A 16,238-nucleotide genomic window follows, 5' to 3' on the forward strand; every position below is an offset into this window, starting at 1 on the left:
GTACATTCTAAAAGCCATATTACTTGTTGAAAGACTGCAGTCAAACATGTGTTCTGATTTGTATCAGTACAAATACAGAAATAAAAAAAAATGCATCATCAGTCACAGAACAGCACTCTATGAAAAGGGTCCGCAATACACAGGTGTCAAGTTAGCCAATGGACTGCCCAGTAAAATTATGACCATATCGACAATAGAGCTTAATTCAGCTAAAGAAATTTCTGTTACAAAATCCATTTTACACATTAGAAGAAAACCATATTACACGCAGAATAAGAATTGCTTCGAAAAAATATGTAAATAGTGTCAAGCAAACCATTTTATCTGTAATTTAATCATTTTGTTAATCAATGACATATTCAAAAGAATGTATTATTGTGCTATGTATCAAAATTGTAACATGTTTTTATACATGTGCAGTGAAACATTCGATATTGAATAAAGTATTATTATTATTATTATTATTGTTACAGTTTCTCAGAGTGATGATGAAATAGACCTCAAAATTAGGTCAAAAAGACCACATTTTTCACCTACTTACCAAATCTACTTTCCATTTAATTTATTCCATACTGGAAAGTGGTACAAAAACAACTTTATACCTGACAACCTTGTGTTATTGGATTATATACCAAGTTTCATGTTCATCATACCTTTAGTCCCTGAGATATATATATATATAAAGCCAAACTCTGAAATTTTCTGGGCAATTTTGCCTACAATTTTCTGGCTGAATATGATTTGTAAAATTCTTTTCATTATTGTTCTTATGAGAATGCATAAAGTGGTACAAGATGGCCTAATTTCATTTCATCAAGAAAATTTTGCCCAAGGTAACATCTCAAATTCACCAGAAATTTACATTCACTCTGCACATGGAGTAAAGCGAGCAGCTGTATCTCTGCCATTATTGCTGCGACAAATGTTAAACTTTATCAGTGTTCATGGGAGACGTGTGAATGTTCAATAAAATTTCAGTGAAATCTGTGATAGACAAGCAGGAAAAGGTTCTGAAATTAATGGAATGACCTACTATATAGTAGTTTATTGTAAAGTTGAAGCAGAGACAGACATTGTTCTTATTACTGACAGTTAATCTGCACATCCAAACGCAACACCATTTGCTCTTTCCCTTGCAAACTGCCCGAGTCACCTACACTTCTGGACCTCAGCATAATTCATCCCATGAAAGCAAGAGTATGGCTGCTGTGCAGAGATCCATTTCATTCCTCAAAAGAAAGACAGACCTGAAAAATTAACATTATACAGACCACACACATTACTGTGTGGAATGCTTTGACTCAACAAATGGCATTGACCTGTTTCTCTTTAAGACTACATGTCCAATAAGTTCTGCTGTAACCGTGCATGGACTTGATACTGTTACCAGCTAATTTTACTTATTTCGGTCAGTTTTTGCAGCATTACATGAGTACATAGACACTATAGCTCAGAAAAATAATTTGTCCAAAAGCCAGAAAAGTTCTCTTGTTAATACGCTTTACATGTCTCAGCATGTGTAATACTATGAGTTACCTTGACTCCTTAATTCATTTTCATTCAAGTGCGAATGTTTGTCATTTAGCAGGTGTGGTATCTAGAGTTTGGTTTGGTACAAGTTGCAGTCTGATCAGTTACACTCCTTATATGGTCCAAACAAGTTGCACACTACTTTTGAGAAAATGTTTAACTGATTGTCAAACCAGGAAAACAAATGCAAATAGGCATTTAACATTGATTTGTAAAATATACTGATTATAAGCATAACATGAGGTCACTGAGTGGCGGTAAATGACAGGAATTAAAAAAGCTGAGTTTCATTTTTTTGTAACACTTTAATTGTTCCAATATTATAAATAAGCATACAAAGGGTATTGGAACAACTGCCATGGACTTAGGGACCCATCCTGGCATTCGCCTGACACTATCTGGGGAAACCATGGAAGACCCAGATCAGGATGGCAGAGGAGGGTGGGATGTTACAATATACAATTAAAATTTATAATATACTCAAATGCACAGTTCACAATTACAATTTAACTACAAACAAAGACAAATCACAATTACACTGAAACTATAATCACCAAATGCACAGTTCAAAATTACAGTTTATAATCACTACTCCTCCGTTGCTCTTCACAGAGGCGACATCTGATGCCCTCAGCTTCAACCTGTAAAAACAATGAGCCAACACCCTATCATTTGCATGACAAGATGTTGAGCTCAGAAAGACTTTAGTAAGGAAACAGGACAAAGCATGCAATTTGAAGAAATGATTAACACAATACGACATATGTGGTTCGTAAAATCATTTATAATAAACTCAAACAACTACTGCATCAACTAATTTTGGTGTGAGTAAATGTAAATCCATAACATTGTGTAATTAGTCATGTAAGTTAGTTTATGGGTGACATGTCCTAGTGTGAGTCCCAGGCACTCTTCCTAACATTGTAGCTAATGATCACACATCTAAAAAAACTCACAAAGAACTAGTGGTTGCTGGTGATTTTAATATACATGTCCTGAAAAACACTGAAATCAGTTACATTGACATTCAATTTAATTTCTACTGTAAATTTCCCAACTAGGGTATACAAATGTGCCAAGACAGCCACTGACAATATATTTATAGCGAATTCTAGGCAAGTAAGCCACATTACAAAACCAGTAGTAAATAGGTTATTAGCCTTACAGCTCATTACAAAATTTACTGCAAAACATTGAAGAAGGTTATCCAGAAATCTAAACACCAGCATTATGAGAAGATAAATACATCCAGCAATGAAATAAAAACAATATGGGATACAGTTAAATCAGAGACAGGTAGGACGAGAAATGAGGAGGAACAAGTAGCTCAAAAAGTAAATGAAACCCTGATAAACAATGGAATATCTGAGACCAGTGTACACAAGCAATCTCAGTGAAATGAAATTTACACTTCACCCAAAGAAATAGAATCAACGTCCTTGAAATCAAACCATTCTAGTAGTTACAGTAACACATCAATAAAGTTAATAAACGAGTGTTCATGTGAGCTTAGTCATATCTAAAGTTATTTGTGTAATCAATCACTCATTGCAGGAACATTCCCGGGCTGGCTTAAGTATGCTGAAGTTATACCTCTCCACAGGAAACAGAAATGCTGTCAAATTAGCGACCAATCTCACTTGGCAAGAAACAAATGCAATTAAAGCTCAAAAACTAATATGGTCTATATTAAAAATAAACTTCCCTTTATATGCCTCAGCTGTTGATTATTCTTGGACAGCCCTTTATTCTTCCTCCATGGCCTGCAGTTGACTTCCTTCACCTTGATCTCCTGCTTGTAGTCCGTGACAATACATCCTAACATCCACATCACTGGTATGATCTGGAGGGGAAAAGTAATAAAAATCAAATGTACTGCTACCTCAGTAAAGTATGTGTTATGCTTTTGTCAGTCAGGGAACTGATGAGTATAAATATCCTAACATCAGTTTACCATGCTCTTGCACTAAATCCTAACATATGGCCTCATATTCTGTGGCCACAGTTCTGAATCCAATAAAATATTTAAGCTCCAAAATAAAGCTGTCAGGATGGTGTTATTTAAAAAGCAGGGAGACTCATGTAAACAAGTATTCCAAAAACTAGATATTCTTCCATGCCAGTATAGATTGGAGATACTAAGCTTTACCAAGCTAAATATCGGCAGCCTGAAGCAGAATCTGGACTACCACCAGCAAGACACTAGAGGGAAATACTTGCTGACAGTTTACCCTTTCCTTTCAGCATATAGCTGATAGTGTAAAATGTATGGGGATTAAACTTTATTATCATCTACCACTAAACATAAAAACCCAGCACATTTTAAAATAAGGCTTGTCAATATTATTAAAATACTGTTTTTGTAACATGACTATTTTGAATGCTGTTTTTTAATGTAATATATTTGCACTTATCTTTCTCTACTATAATTTATCTTCAAAATGTAAATTTCAATATGGCCTAAACAACTGTCAAAGTTGATCTATTTGTATGTACTTATATTTATCCAGCAAATCATAACTACTGTATACATTGTGTAATGCTTATCTGTACTGAATTTGATTTTAAATTTATACACAAATTTTAATTAGGCCTTTTTGACCTTAATTTCAAACAACTTTTGAATGTACTAATACTGTATCCTGTAATCTATAATTCCCATACAATTGTGTAAGTGTAGGTGTATTTATTTGGTGTTGTGTATTTTTTAAATGCTTCAGAAGTACGACTTGTGCCATATCATGTAGTACTCTCTGAACACAAAATTTGTTGATCAATAAAGAATGAATGAATGAAATTCTTAGACACTGAACATCAAACCGTCAAATTTGTAGTAACTAAAGCTGTTAATCAGAAGGTATAATTTTATCCGATATGGTTTCACTTACATTTGTTGTAATATGTTGGTGATGGGGCATCTGGTGCTGCTTTTACATTTGCAACTGTGCTGCAATCATATTTCTCTTTGCAATGCCACTTCTGTCATCCCTATTGTAGAAGCCGACTACTCGTTCTTCAGCCGGTGCATCATCTTCTTCACCTGTGAGGATCATATACGTAAATACACACAAAAGAATTAGAAGTTATTTGTATATTCAGCTTATGTCGGTAGCGTTTACAAAATTATTGAAAATGTAGTACAACAATGAAATGATACAGTTATTGCTGTATGTACCTTCGTTATCTTCTACCTCCAAGTTATCTTCCACGGCGAGATTGTGTAGCACACAGCACGCTCGGATGAAGTGCGCCATCTCTCTAGCACTCCTCAATTTCAGATGGTACAACTGTCTGAAACGCTGCTTCAACAGGCCAAAGCAATGTTCCACAACGCACCTGTTTTTTGAGAGTGCCCTATTGAAGTCACATTGCACTCTGGACAAATTCCCTGTATTTCTAAAGGGTGTCAATAAATTTCTGGTGCAGGGATAGGCACTGTCACCCAGAATATGAAATTCTCCACACTTTTCTTCGAGTGTGTGGTAGAGTGTGGACGTCCTGAAAACCCTCCCGTCGTGTACAGAGCCCGGATAGCCGACGAATAAGTCCCTAATCCGTCGATTTTGATCACAAACTACTTGAAGCTGAATAGAAAAATAGTTCTTCCTATTCATATAGGACTGGGGATCTTTCCGAGGTCTATCAATCCTAATGTGGGAACCGTCGATTGCCCCAATCGCACCAGGCAATCCATTTCCCCGGAAATGAGCCTCAATCTCTGCTCTTTCTTCGGCGGACGGCCACTTTATAACCTCTCTTCCCAAATCACTAATAAAGTTTGTCACTCTCTGAATAACGCATCGCAGAGAAGAAATACAAATGTTGAATCTATCTGCTACATCCCTGAAACCTGCAGCTTCGTGGCCCGCGAACCACAAAAAGATCAATATATGATGCAGTGGGAGCAGTTTCCCATTTCCCCCTGCTTGATAATTGTAGAATCTGGAATTTCTAAACCTTTCGCAAAGGTCATCTGCCACGTGACGCCGCACCCGAAAATGCTCTACAAATTCCCTTTCATTATATTGTGGCACCACATCCTCCACATAATTTTCAATCCTATGTCTTTTTTGAGGTTGTAACATTTCCAGCTCCTCGTCGCTCCACAGAAAATCTGTCTCAGATTCGCTGGACATCTGGAATAAACAGTATCAATAAATTTCACGTTTCAACCAAGTCCTTCACACTCCTAGTAAAGGTGACTTCATATGAGAATAAATAAATAAAATGCTTACCTTACAATTCACGATGATAAAGCGTAACAGCAAGAGAGAAGACCTATCGCCACAATAGCTTGCAAGGGAATGGACAGTGAATACGCACGCACGTGGAGTCTGCCCCCACTCCAACTCTCACAGCTCTGCGCATGCGCGATTCTGGCAGCTTGGCTGCGCCAGAAACATTTTTCCGGGTAGCGTCTGGCAGCTTGCTGCCACTGCTCGTACACCAAACAGCCCTACTTCGAGTAGCCAGAAAGCGGGAGAAAGCGCTGCTCATACACGAATTCAGCTCTGCGCATGCGCACGAGTCCGCTGGCAACTGCTCATACACACCTCATTTCAATACTCCTCCAGTCCTAAGATCTCTGATGACCAAGATATACCATTGGGCATTGAACAACGAATAGTCGGAGGTCAAAGAGATATTTGTTAAAACTTGCACTGTTCTGATACGTTCAATTGCCACTTGCAACTAGAGTGACGCCAACGCAGGTAGCATGACGGCTCAAACTGCAGGAACGTGTTCTAAAATTTCACACGCTGAAATCAAGATTGAAAATGTGAAGTACCAATATGAAGCAATTTACAGGAATTGGTCGGTCATTATTGCTGTAGTATGGGCAAAGTAATAGGAATGAATATCACAAGTGCTGGTTCCAACGGAGAATGACTTGCAAAAACAAAGCACGGCCTGAGATTAAATGATACAATAGGAAACAAAAGATATAACCGATACTAACATATTATGAACCGGTAACACACCTTTTCTGAAATAAAGAGATAATGTTGTATTAATTGTTAGAAAGTTGACGAATATGGGTGTATATTAAGACTTGTTAATAGCCTGCAATATAATTTTAAAGGCAATCAAGCTGAGTATAGCATCTTTCTAGTCCCCACAAACTGCAAAGAAATAATTAAAATTATTAGGATTTTAAAATCTTCCAGTTCCACAGAGCATGATGGCCCCAGTATTACTGTATTAAAAGTGTACCGACAAAATGTTTCTGTAGCTCCGTCTGTAGCTGTAAATAGTATAATAGAATCAGATAACTTCCCAGAAACACTAGAAATAGCTCAGGTAACAACAATATTTAAGAAAGGAGATAATCTCAAAATTCAAAACTATAGAACAATCTCAATACTTCTTGTGTTTTCCAAAATAGTTAAAAAGTCATATACCGTAGAATTATCAACTTTCTCTAGATGCGTAACTTATTGTTTGAAAATCCAAGTGGATCCTTTAAATGTAAATCAACTAGCATAGACGCTGCTCAGTTAACTGAAGAGATAGTAAGTGGCATCAAGAGTAATCAACATGTTGCAGGAATATCCTTGATCTTGAGAAAGCTTTTTACTGTGTGAACGCTGCAATCGTGTTAGAAAAGCTATGGAACATTGGCATCAGAGGCACTGCTCGTGGCCTAATAAAATCTTACACGAGTATCTGAAAAGAGTTTGTACTGCTTAAAACTGGAAGTGGTGTTCACAAATATAAAATCACTAACACAAAATATCGAGTGCCCCATGGTTCAGTAATGGATCCTCTTCTGTTTTTGATTTATGTAAATGAGATAAGATACTGCACTCAAAGTCCCAAAACAGTCCTGTATGTGGATGTTACACCCATTGCATGTAGAAAGGAATCATTCAACAAATTAGAGATGCACTGTAATAATGTGACAAATGAAATTGTTCAGTACTTTAATGAAAGCCACTTCAATATTAGCAGTAGTAAAACGTGTCTCATGGAGTTAAGCATCAGTTATTTTAATGATGAAATTAAACTATACATAGACAATGAATTAGTAACAAAAAATTTTAGTGTAAAATTCCTCAGTTTAATAATTCAAAGCTATCTAAAGGGGGCCCCTATGTAGATACTCTAGCATGTAAGTTGTCTAAGAATCTATTTCCAAATAATAAGATTAGCGAGTTCTACAAAGATACTGTTGTCCTAAAGACCACATATCATGCTCTATTTTCCTATCACTTGAATTACAGAATAGAAATTTGGGCTGCAACAAGTAAAGGAAATCTAAATAAGCTATTGCTACTTCAAAAAAAGGGCTTTTTTCCAAAATCTGCTGTACTAACTGCAGTAAACATGTACATTCTAAAAGCCATATTACTTGTTGAAAGACTGCAGTCAAACATGTGTTCTGATTTGTATCAGTACAAATACAGAAATAAAAAAAAATGCATCATCAGTCACAGAACAGCACTCTATGAAAAGGGTCCGCAATACACAGGTGTCAAGTTAGCCAATGGACTGCCCAGTAAAATTATGACCATATCGACAATAGAGCTTAATTCAGCTAAAGAAATTTCTGTTACAAAATCCATTTTACACATTAGAAGAAAACCATATTACACGCAGAATAAGAATTGCTTCGAAAAAATATGTAAATAGTGTCAAGCAAACCATTTTATCTGTAATTTAATCATTTTGTTAATCAATGACATATTCAAAAGAATGTATTATTGTGCTATGTATCAAAATTGTAACATGTTTTTATACATGTGCAGTGAAACATTCGATATTGAATAAAGTATTATTATTATTATTATTATTGTTACAGTTTCTCAGAGTGATGATGAAATAGACCTCAATGCTGCAACTTTAATTATACATTGTGTAATTTCCATTGATGAAGGAGAAAAGTTATTTTTTATTGCTATATCATGTTCTGTAGGTACAAATCAAACAATGGCACTTGAATTTATGAACTGGCGTTCCAACTATCCACTCACAAATACTTTGCAACATAAACATCCAGAAGAGATGCCTGTAGATAATCGTAAACTTGATTTTATTGGCAGGGTACTAAATCAGAAAAGAGATATTCTGGTACAAAACCTTCATTAACATTTGTGTATGCATTTACACACAGAAACAACTCTTTCTTTATGTTTGTTCTGTGTAACATTAATACCATCTATATTAATTTTAAATTATAATTTAAATCTACATCTGAATCATATAATTCTTTCTCCCATTTATAATTTGACACCACAAACAAAGTATATTCTCGAAATACTATACATATCTAATTTTTCTCCTGTAAAATTTCCCTTCTGTGGCTTTAATAATTAGCTCTGCCCCTTCTGGTAGCTCTTTTAGCCAACAGCAACTGGTAATTTTAAGTTTGCCACCTATCTCCTGCATTACACTATTGTCGAAACTGTCCACATCTTCCTCAGTGTATGTTGCCAACACTTCTGTTCCACATTCGTGCAGACAAATGTGCTTTAAATGTAATTATTCCATCAGTTTTTAACGTTGCAAAGGTCTATATTTAGAAATAGCTGCTAATCAAATTTTCACTGATATTAGTAACTGGTTTAAAGCTAATTCTTTGTCATTAAACTTTGAGAAGACCCACAGTATGCAGTTCAGAACCTTTTAAGGATTTACTTCCAGCATGAGTGTAAAGTATGAAGACATGCAGATCGAAGAGGTTGACAGTGTTAAATTTCTGGGATTACAATTCGATAATAAATTCAGTTGGTAAGGGCATACCACAGAATTGCTTAAGCGCCTAAACAAGTCTGCATCGGCCGTGAGAATGATGTCAGATGTAGATATAAATATTAAAAAAAACTTGCATACTTCGCTTACTTTCATTCTGTTATGCTGTATGGGATCATACTCTGGGGCAACAGATCAAACCAAGCAAAAGTTTTTAGGGTGCAAAAGCGTGTGATAAGAATCATTTGCAGTGTAAATTCAAGAACATCTTGTAGAAACCTGTTCAAGGAACTTTGTATTCTAACCACTGATTCTGAGTATATTTATTCCTTGATGAAATTTGTTGCAAGTAATACATCTCTATTGCCAACCAATAGCTCAGTACACAGTATCAATACTAGGAATAAGAAGAATCTACATAAAGACCTAAAATCACTTACCTTGGTCCAACAAGGGGTCCAGTATTCAGGAACACACATTTTTAATAAATCGCCAGCAACCATTAAAAACTTGGTTTCAGATAAAGCATGGTTTACACAGAGTTTGAAAGACTTTTAGATGGGCAACTCCTTCTACTCCATCGATGAATATCCTAACATAGACTGTTATGTCAGCTTAAGTAAAAATATCTATTGGATTTCAATTTTGACAACATTTGGTCACAATACTCAAGATTAGGTATTCTGCATATGATAAATTTATTAGTTCCACACCCACGAGAATCATCTCATTTTTTGGGTCTATGGAACAAAAACTGAATCTAATCTAATCTAATGTAATCCAATCTGTGCTGTTGTCAGGTGCACAACATACAATCCACTACATTTAGATGCTCTTTTTGAGCAGATACAAATGTGATTGGAGCTTTATGAACGGATTTTTCGTATTTCCTGTAACATAATAATATTTGTTTGAATCCATCATTTTTGGCCAGTGCCCCAACATACAGTCACTGACGACTGATATTTGGACTAAATGCCAGTATCTTATTTTCTCCACTTCTATTTAAGTTTTTCCAGACACTATGTTTAAAGCTATATGTCAGCCTTGTCTGCTCATCTGTAATGGCATCCTTCTTTTTCAGTAGCAGTTTATATTCTTCTGTCATGGCAGCTATCTTCACCACATACTCTAGTTTTCGTTTTTTTTAATTTGTTCTCTTCCATTTCCAGCTTTTTTTTCTTTGTACACTCAACACTGTCAAGGAGTAATTTTTACAACAGAGTGAGGTTTAAATCTGTCAATATGTTGGTTCTTTTTCTTAAGACCTGTGAAATTACATTATTTATGGGAATAGTAACAGTACAGAACGCTTTTTTCTTAATCCTTAACATCCCAGGTATGAACTCATAGACTACTAGCGTTCATTGTTACTCTATTGTTAATGCATAGCTGGTCAGAGTGGCCAAGTGGTTCTAGGCGCTACAGTCTGGAACCACGCGACTGCTACAGTCACTGGTTCTAATCCTGCCTCGGGCGTGGATGTGTGTGATGTCCTTAGGTTAGTTAGGTTTAAGTTGTTCTAAGTTCTAGGGGACTGATGACATAGAGCAGAGAATGGAAAATCCTCATTAAGAGTCTCCTTGTAATAGAGCATAAAAGGTTCGTTCTTCAGTAAACGAATCCACTGCATATTAAGCCATGACACTGGTTTTTAGCGACATTTTTTTTCTCCTTGTAATAGCTTGTTCAAGATTCTTTGCAGACTTGAAGTCTTCATGTGACATTTGCGTAACAATAAAAGCTTTCTTTTTTCTTGATTTTGCGATTATGGAGCACCAATCAACAGGAACATAAACTGTTTTACCTCTTGCGTAGGATTCTATAGATCCAAAATCTGAATCATTAGGGGGATAGGAGTGGCCACTAACCATAAATTTATGGTCCATAATGTCGATGTTAACACTGGTGTGAAGCAATTTCATGAGACACAATGCAAATTTCAAATTCCTATTTTGCCCCGTACAAGTGTCACTATACATGATAACATGTTTTGAAGCTGAAGCTCTTGTATTAATATGTTTTGTAATACAAGAACCTATTTCTTGTGACCCATGTGTACATAAAGCCAATATCAGTTGACAGCTCATGACAGCCAAGATTCTATAAGTACAAGTTTCTTTTATAATAGGCCACAGAAGTGGTCAGTTTGGGGAATGGTAGAGCTTTCTGCAAATCAAAAGTGAAGGCATAATACAATTTATCTTTCTGTGACTTTTCTTTATCTAATTTCATGGATGTTCTAGCAGTCTCCACCTTTCGAAGATGAAGTTCATGTTGTACTTCCACGTTCTTTCTTTCTATTGCATCTTCTAAAGTGGACATCTGTATTTTGTACTTGTCACACTTCACACAGGTATCTTTATGTGGAGCATGAAATGGCAATTTGAAGTCATGACTGAAACATCTGCGATAAATGAGCTCTTTAAGAGGTAAGATTTTTTTCTCGTTGCGGTATTCTCTGTATAAGTTATACATAAGACGTACATTAAGGTCAGGGGATAAATATTTTCTGTTTGGATTTTGAGTTCTTGTATAATGAGACTGGTATGCGGGGAATGATGAAATATGCTTCAGAGAATATCCATTCTTTCATCAGAGATTTTGTTCACTTCCTCATTTGTCCGATCGTGGTTGCTCTCCCATTTTCAACTTTTGTACAGCTCTGGTCATCTGCCCATATGATATTTGGAATGTTTGAAGGAAATATTTTTTGCATACTTTAACGCTAGTTCCATCAACTTGAATATAAAATTGATTGCTGGTTGACTTTGGCAATAGGACGCCTGTGTTGAGGACTTATTTGCTTAATTAACCCACATAGAAAAGCATTCTGACAGGAAAAATAACCTAAATTCCAAAATGTTTCGAATGAACTTGTGTGTGCCACTTCTGATATCTTATCTATACATTTTAATCTGCAGTTACAATTTATTGTTATTAAATAATTTGTACCCCATGATTTCGTAGCTGTTGAGTGACTTTGACAATCTGTGGTAAGGAATATAGAGGCACCTATTCCTTCCTCTATTGTGGCTGTGTACATTTTCTCTGGTTTTTGTTTCTGGTAATTTCGTCTTCTAATTTATACCCAAATTTCTTTTTTTCTTTCTTTCCTGCTTTGTACTCCCCCTTTTTTGCCTCTTTCTACTTCCATTTGGTAATTCATGTTGTGTTATTCCACTTTTTCCACTGCAGCCAAACAAACACACATGATTATTTTCCGAATGTTATGCTACGACGTTTTGAGGTTGTGTATCAAGACTGTTATTATTTTTACGAATTGTTTTGCAGAATATGCTACATCGTTTAGCTTGCTCACCACGTTTGCAATTATTTTTAGTGAAATTACGTTTATAGGCCAGGCATTGTTAAACTTCAAAGAAATGATCATGTGTTACTAACGTAATTGGCCAAATGATAGACTACGTGAATTAAACTTACCTGAAGAACCAAACATTTCATTCTCTGAAGGATCATAATCATCACTATATCCTGCATTTTGCAATATACTGGGTTCACTACTTGTGTCTTCATCAAATTGAGGATCCGTCTTCACCAAAACACGTGCACTACACAGTACGAAAGCACAACTTAGAAGCACTTAGAGGAATAATGCTGTAAGTCAGACTTGCACCGCAATGCCTGTAAACAAAGCGGCCATTTCATTCACAAGTGAAACAGCTAACACCGTCTATGGGGGTAAGAACAAAACTGTGAGTTACACCAGTCTTCCATTTAACAGATCCATATTTCAAAATTGTATTGCAGCACTTAAGTCAATAATTTTAAAAGCGTGACTTACACCACTTTGGCTTTAACCCCAACAATTACATGTATAATAAACAATAAAAATATACCAACAGCTAAAATTTAGAGTGCAAGGTATTTAAGTTTTCATAGCATTAACATTATCACGTAAGATTTAGTTCATTGTGTGCAGTTTTTGTAATAATAAATTTTAAAATTTATTTGAATATTTTTGTGCTGATTATTGTAACCTTTTACATAAAAAACTGAACTCTTTTATTGAAACTGATGAATGCAATCTCTATGATTATTTAAATGTAGCAGTCTGTCAAACAGCACCTTTGACAAAAAAGGCAAAAAAATGACCTGGGAAGCTAAGGGTAAATAGCTATGGAATAGCATAATGTATTGTCGACCACATATTCTCCAACATAATTAGGTGGTAATAACCCTACCAGTACAATTATTTAAAACAACTGGTGTGATCAACAAAATTCACACAGACTATAGCTTTAATAGAACATCTGTTAATGACAAGAATAGAGGAAAAGAGGAATAGTTCACCAGACCAATGATCAAATAGGCATTTCTACTGCAGTTCTAACAATTATACAGTACATTGCTTAGTATAGCATACACAGATTGGTTTCACATCATAGAACAGTTGTAAGTAGGCTGTTTAGGTTTTATATTGGTAACGCCACGAAGCACTCTGTATGAAAATCACTGGCTGTGCTGTTATTGTAATTATAAAAATTTTTTGAAATCTGTATTGGCCACTGCCCAAAACAATTTGTAAATTTTTTTGTGGGGAGCATGGGGGCTATGTAAGTAGTCTGTTTAGGTTTTATATTGGTTACACCACGTAGCGCTCTGTATGAAAATCGCTGGCTGTGCTGTGCGCAGTCTGTGGCTGGTTTGCATTGTTGAAATAGTTGCTATTGTAGTGTTGGGCAGTTGGCTGTTAACAGCGTGTAGCGTTGCGCAGTTGTAGGTGAGCCGCCAGCAGTGGTGGATGTGGGAAGCGAAATGGCGCAGTTTTGAGAGTGGATGATCTGGACGTGTGTCCATCAGAGACAGTAAATTTGTAAGACTGAATGCCATGAACTGCTATATATATTATTACTTTTGAACACTATTAAGGTAAATACATTGTTTGTTCTCTATCAAAATCTTTCATTTGCTAACTAGCCTATCAGAAGTTAGTCCCTTCAGTAGTTTGAATCTTTTATTTAGCTGGAGTAGTGGTGCTCGCTGTATTGCAGTAGTTCGAGAAACGAAGATTTTTGTGAGGTAAATGATTTGTGAAAGGTATAGGTTAATGTTAGTCAGGGCCATTCTTTTGTAGGGATTATTGCAAGTCAGATTGCGTTGCGCTAAAAATATTGTGTGTCAGATTAGTGTTGATCAGAATAGGTAAAGAGTGAAATGTCTGAGTACGTTCAGTTCTGCTCAGCTGTTTGAAAATCAAATAATGTAAGAGATTTATCAGCACAGCAATTCATTAATTTTTCTAAGGGGACGTTTCACAGTCTCTTCTCACAAGGTGGTAGACTGTGTGAAGAACAATGTGGCTGGTAGATGTGCTGGGCAAGTGGTGGGGGAGTGGTAGTGGTGAACATTGTGGGCAGGCAACCAACATACAGTAGGAGGAATGCCAAGTGCTGGAGGGGAAGTGGCATTCTAAACTGAAAATAGTGAGTGGAGCCCCTCCATACCCACACTTGCATGGAGACTAACCAAAATGATCCTTTTGTATCCTGCCTAGAAGGTGGCGCATGGGTAGGACCAGGAGCAGGAAAAATACGTGGGTACTGCACGTAAGTAAGTGGTTTACTGGTGCAAAAAACAAGTTAATACATGGTTACATAACTTGCAATGAGGTGCGATGCTGAGGCCCGTTGTATGTAGAGCAAAGCTGAAGCGAAGTGTCCCGGCCGTCTGCTGTTGATCAAATCGCTGAATGTGTCATGGAGCTTGTAGAGCTGACCAGCGCCTGCTAGAGGGCTCTGTCGTCGGTGTCTCATAGTGCTAAATGAGAAACTATGCCGTGACATCGTTGCTATCTATATCACACATCCAATGTCACCTCTGCTTTGGCTGTATCTAGAGAGAATTCTGCTGAAAATGCAACAAAAGCAGCGATTTACTTTCACCAGAGTCGTTAAACATTTATAACTTTCAAAGAAGCGTCGTCAATGACAGAATTTGAGTAAAACCTACAATTCTCTTGTTGCCATTTTAAAAATTGATTCTGTTGCCAGAACATAGTGGAGTTTCCACAATGTCAGCTCACTAATGTAATTGCGAGAGAATTTTGAAACAGTGGCTTATTAAGTTTATTAAGCGAGGAACTGAGGGCAAATAAGGTCAATATCTTATGAAAACGTACATCCTTGGTACAAAAATAAGCGTTTAATGTCTTCACTTACGTTGTTGCAAAACCAACAGCAGTCTTCATTTCACCAGCTGTCGACAGTCCTTAAAAATTACTTTGTTTCATTGAAAAAGTGTTTTGTTAGTTGCATAACATATTGGATATTGAAGTTTTGCATATTAACCATGTGACAAAATACCCTGTGGGTTGTCATTTGCCAAAATCTCGTTTTGATATCTCGTACCATGTATGACATTTGAGGACTGTTAAGAATATTTCATTCTGGGTTTATAGCTGGTGCACACAATCATAAAAGAGAATGTTACATAAAATCAAATTCCTCAAGATTGGTGACAAGTAGAGTCCTCCACCAGAGTCTAATGAAGAATTAAATGTGTTAGCCAAATTTCATCTGCAGCAACATGTTATGTAAAGTGTGCCAAACAGTAGTTCATAGCGACCCTCATAATTCATTGCAATCTTTCCGAATTTCCCATAGCATCTTATTTAAACAACTTGTGAAGATAATGTATAAAGTTATAAGTAAAGCAAAAATGAATTTTTTATCGAAAAGTTTCTACAAAATCGTTTGAGAGAGGTTGCAGGACGTCTGCCATGATTCCATCAGTGCAGCGCATCACCAACCACCCAAAAGTGGACAATCAATGGGGTCCTCCCCTTTGGAACAAACAAATGAACTCGCGCAACGTTTGTCGGAATTTCGGTACTGCTCACCAACTGCTGTATCCGGTGTGGACTCTAACACATGAATTGTTAATTTTCTCTCATGTGCTATTCGAGAGTGTAACGACTTTGATATCACACCTCAGCCATTGTAGCGATTATGCTCTCCTACATAAGGCAGTGAGCCTACACACAGTGATGGTTA

Source organism: Schistocerca cancellata, chromosome 5 (assembly GCF_023864275.1).
Source record: "Schistocerca cancellata isolate TAMUIC-IGC-003103 chromosome 5, iqSchCanc2.1, whole genome shotgun sequence".
NCBI lineage: Eukaryota > Metazoa > Arthropoda > Insecta > Orthoptera > Acrididae > Schistocerca > Schistocerca cancellata.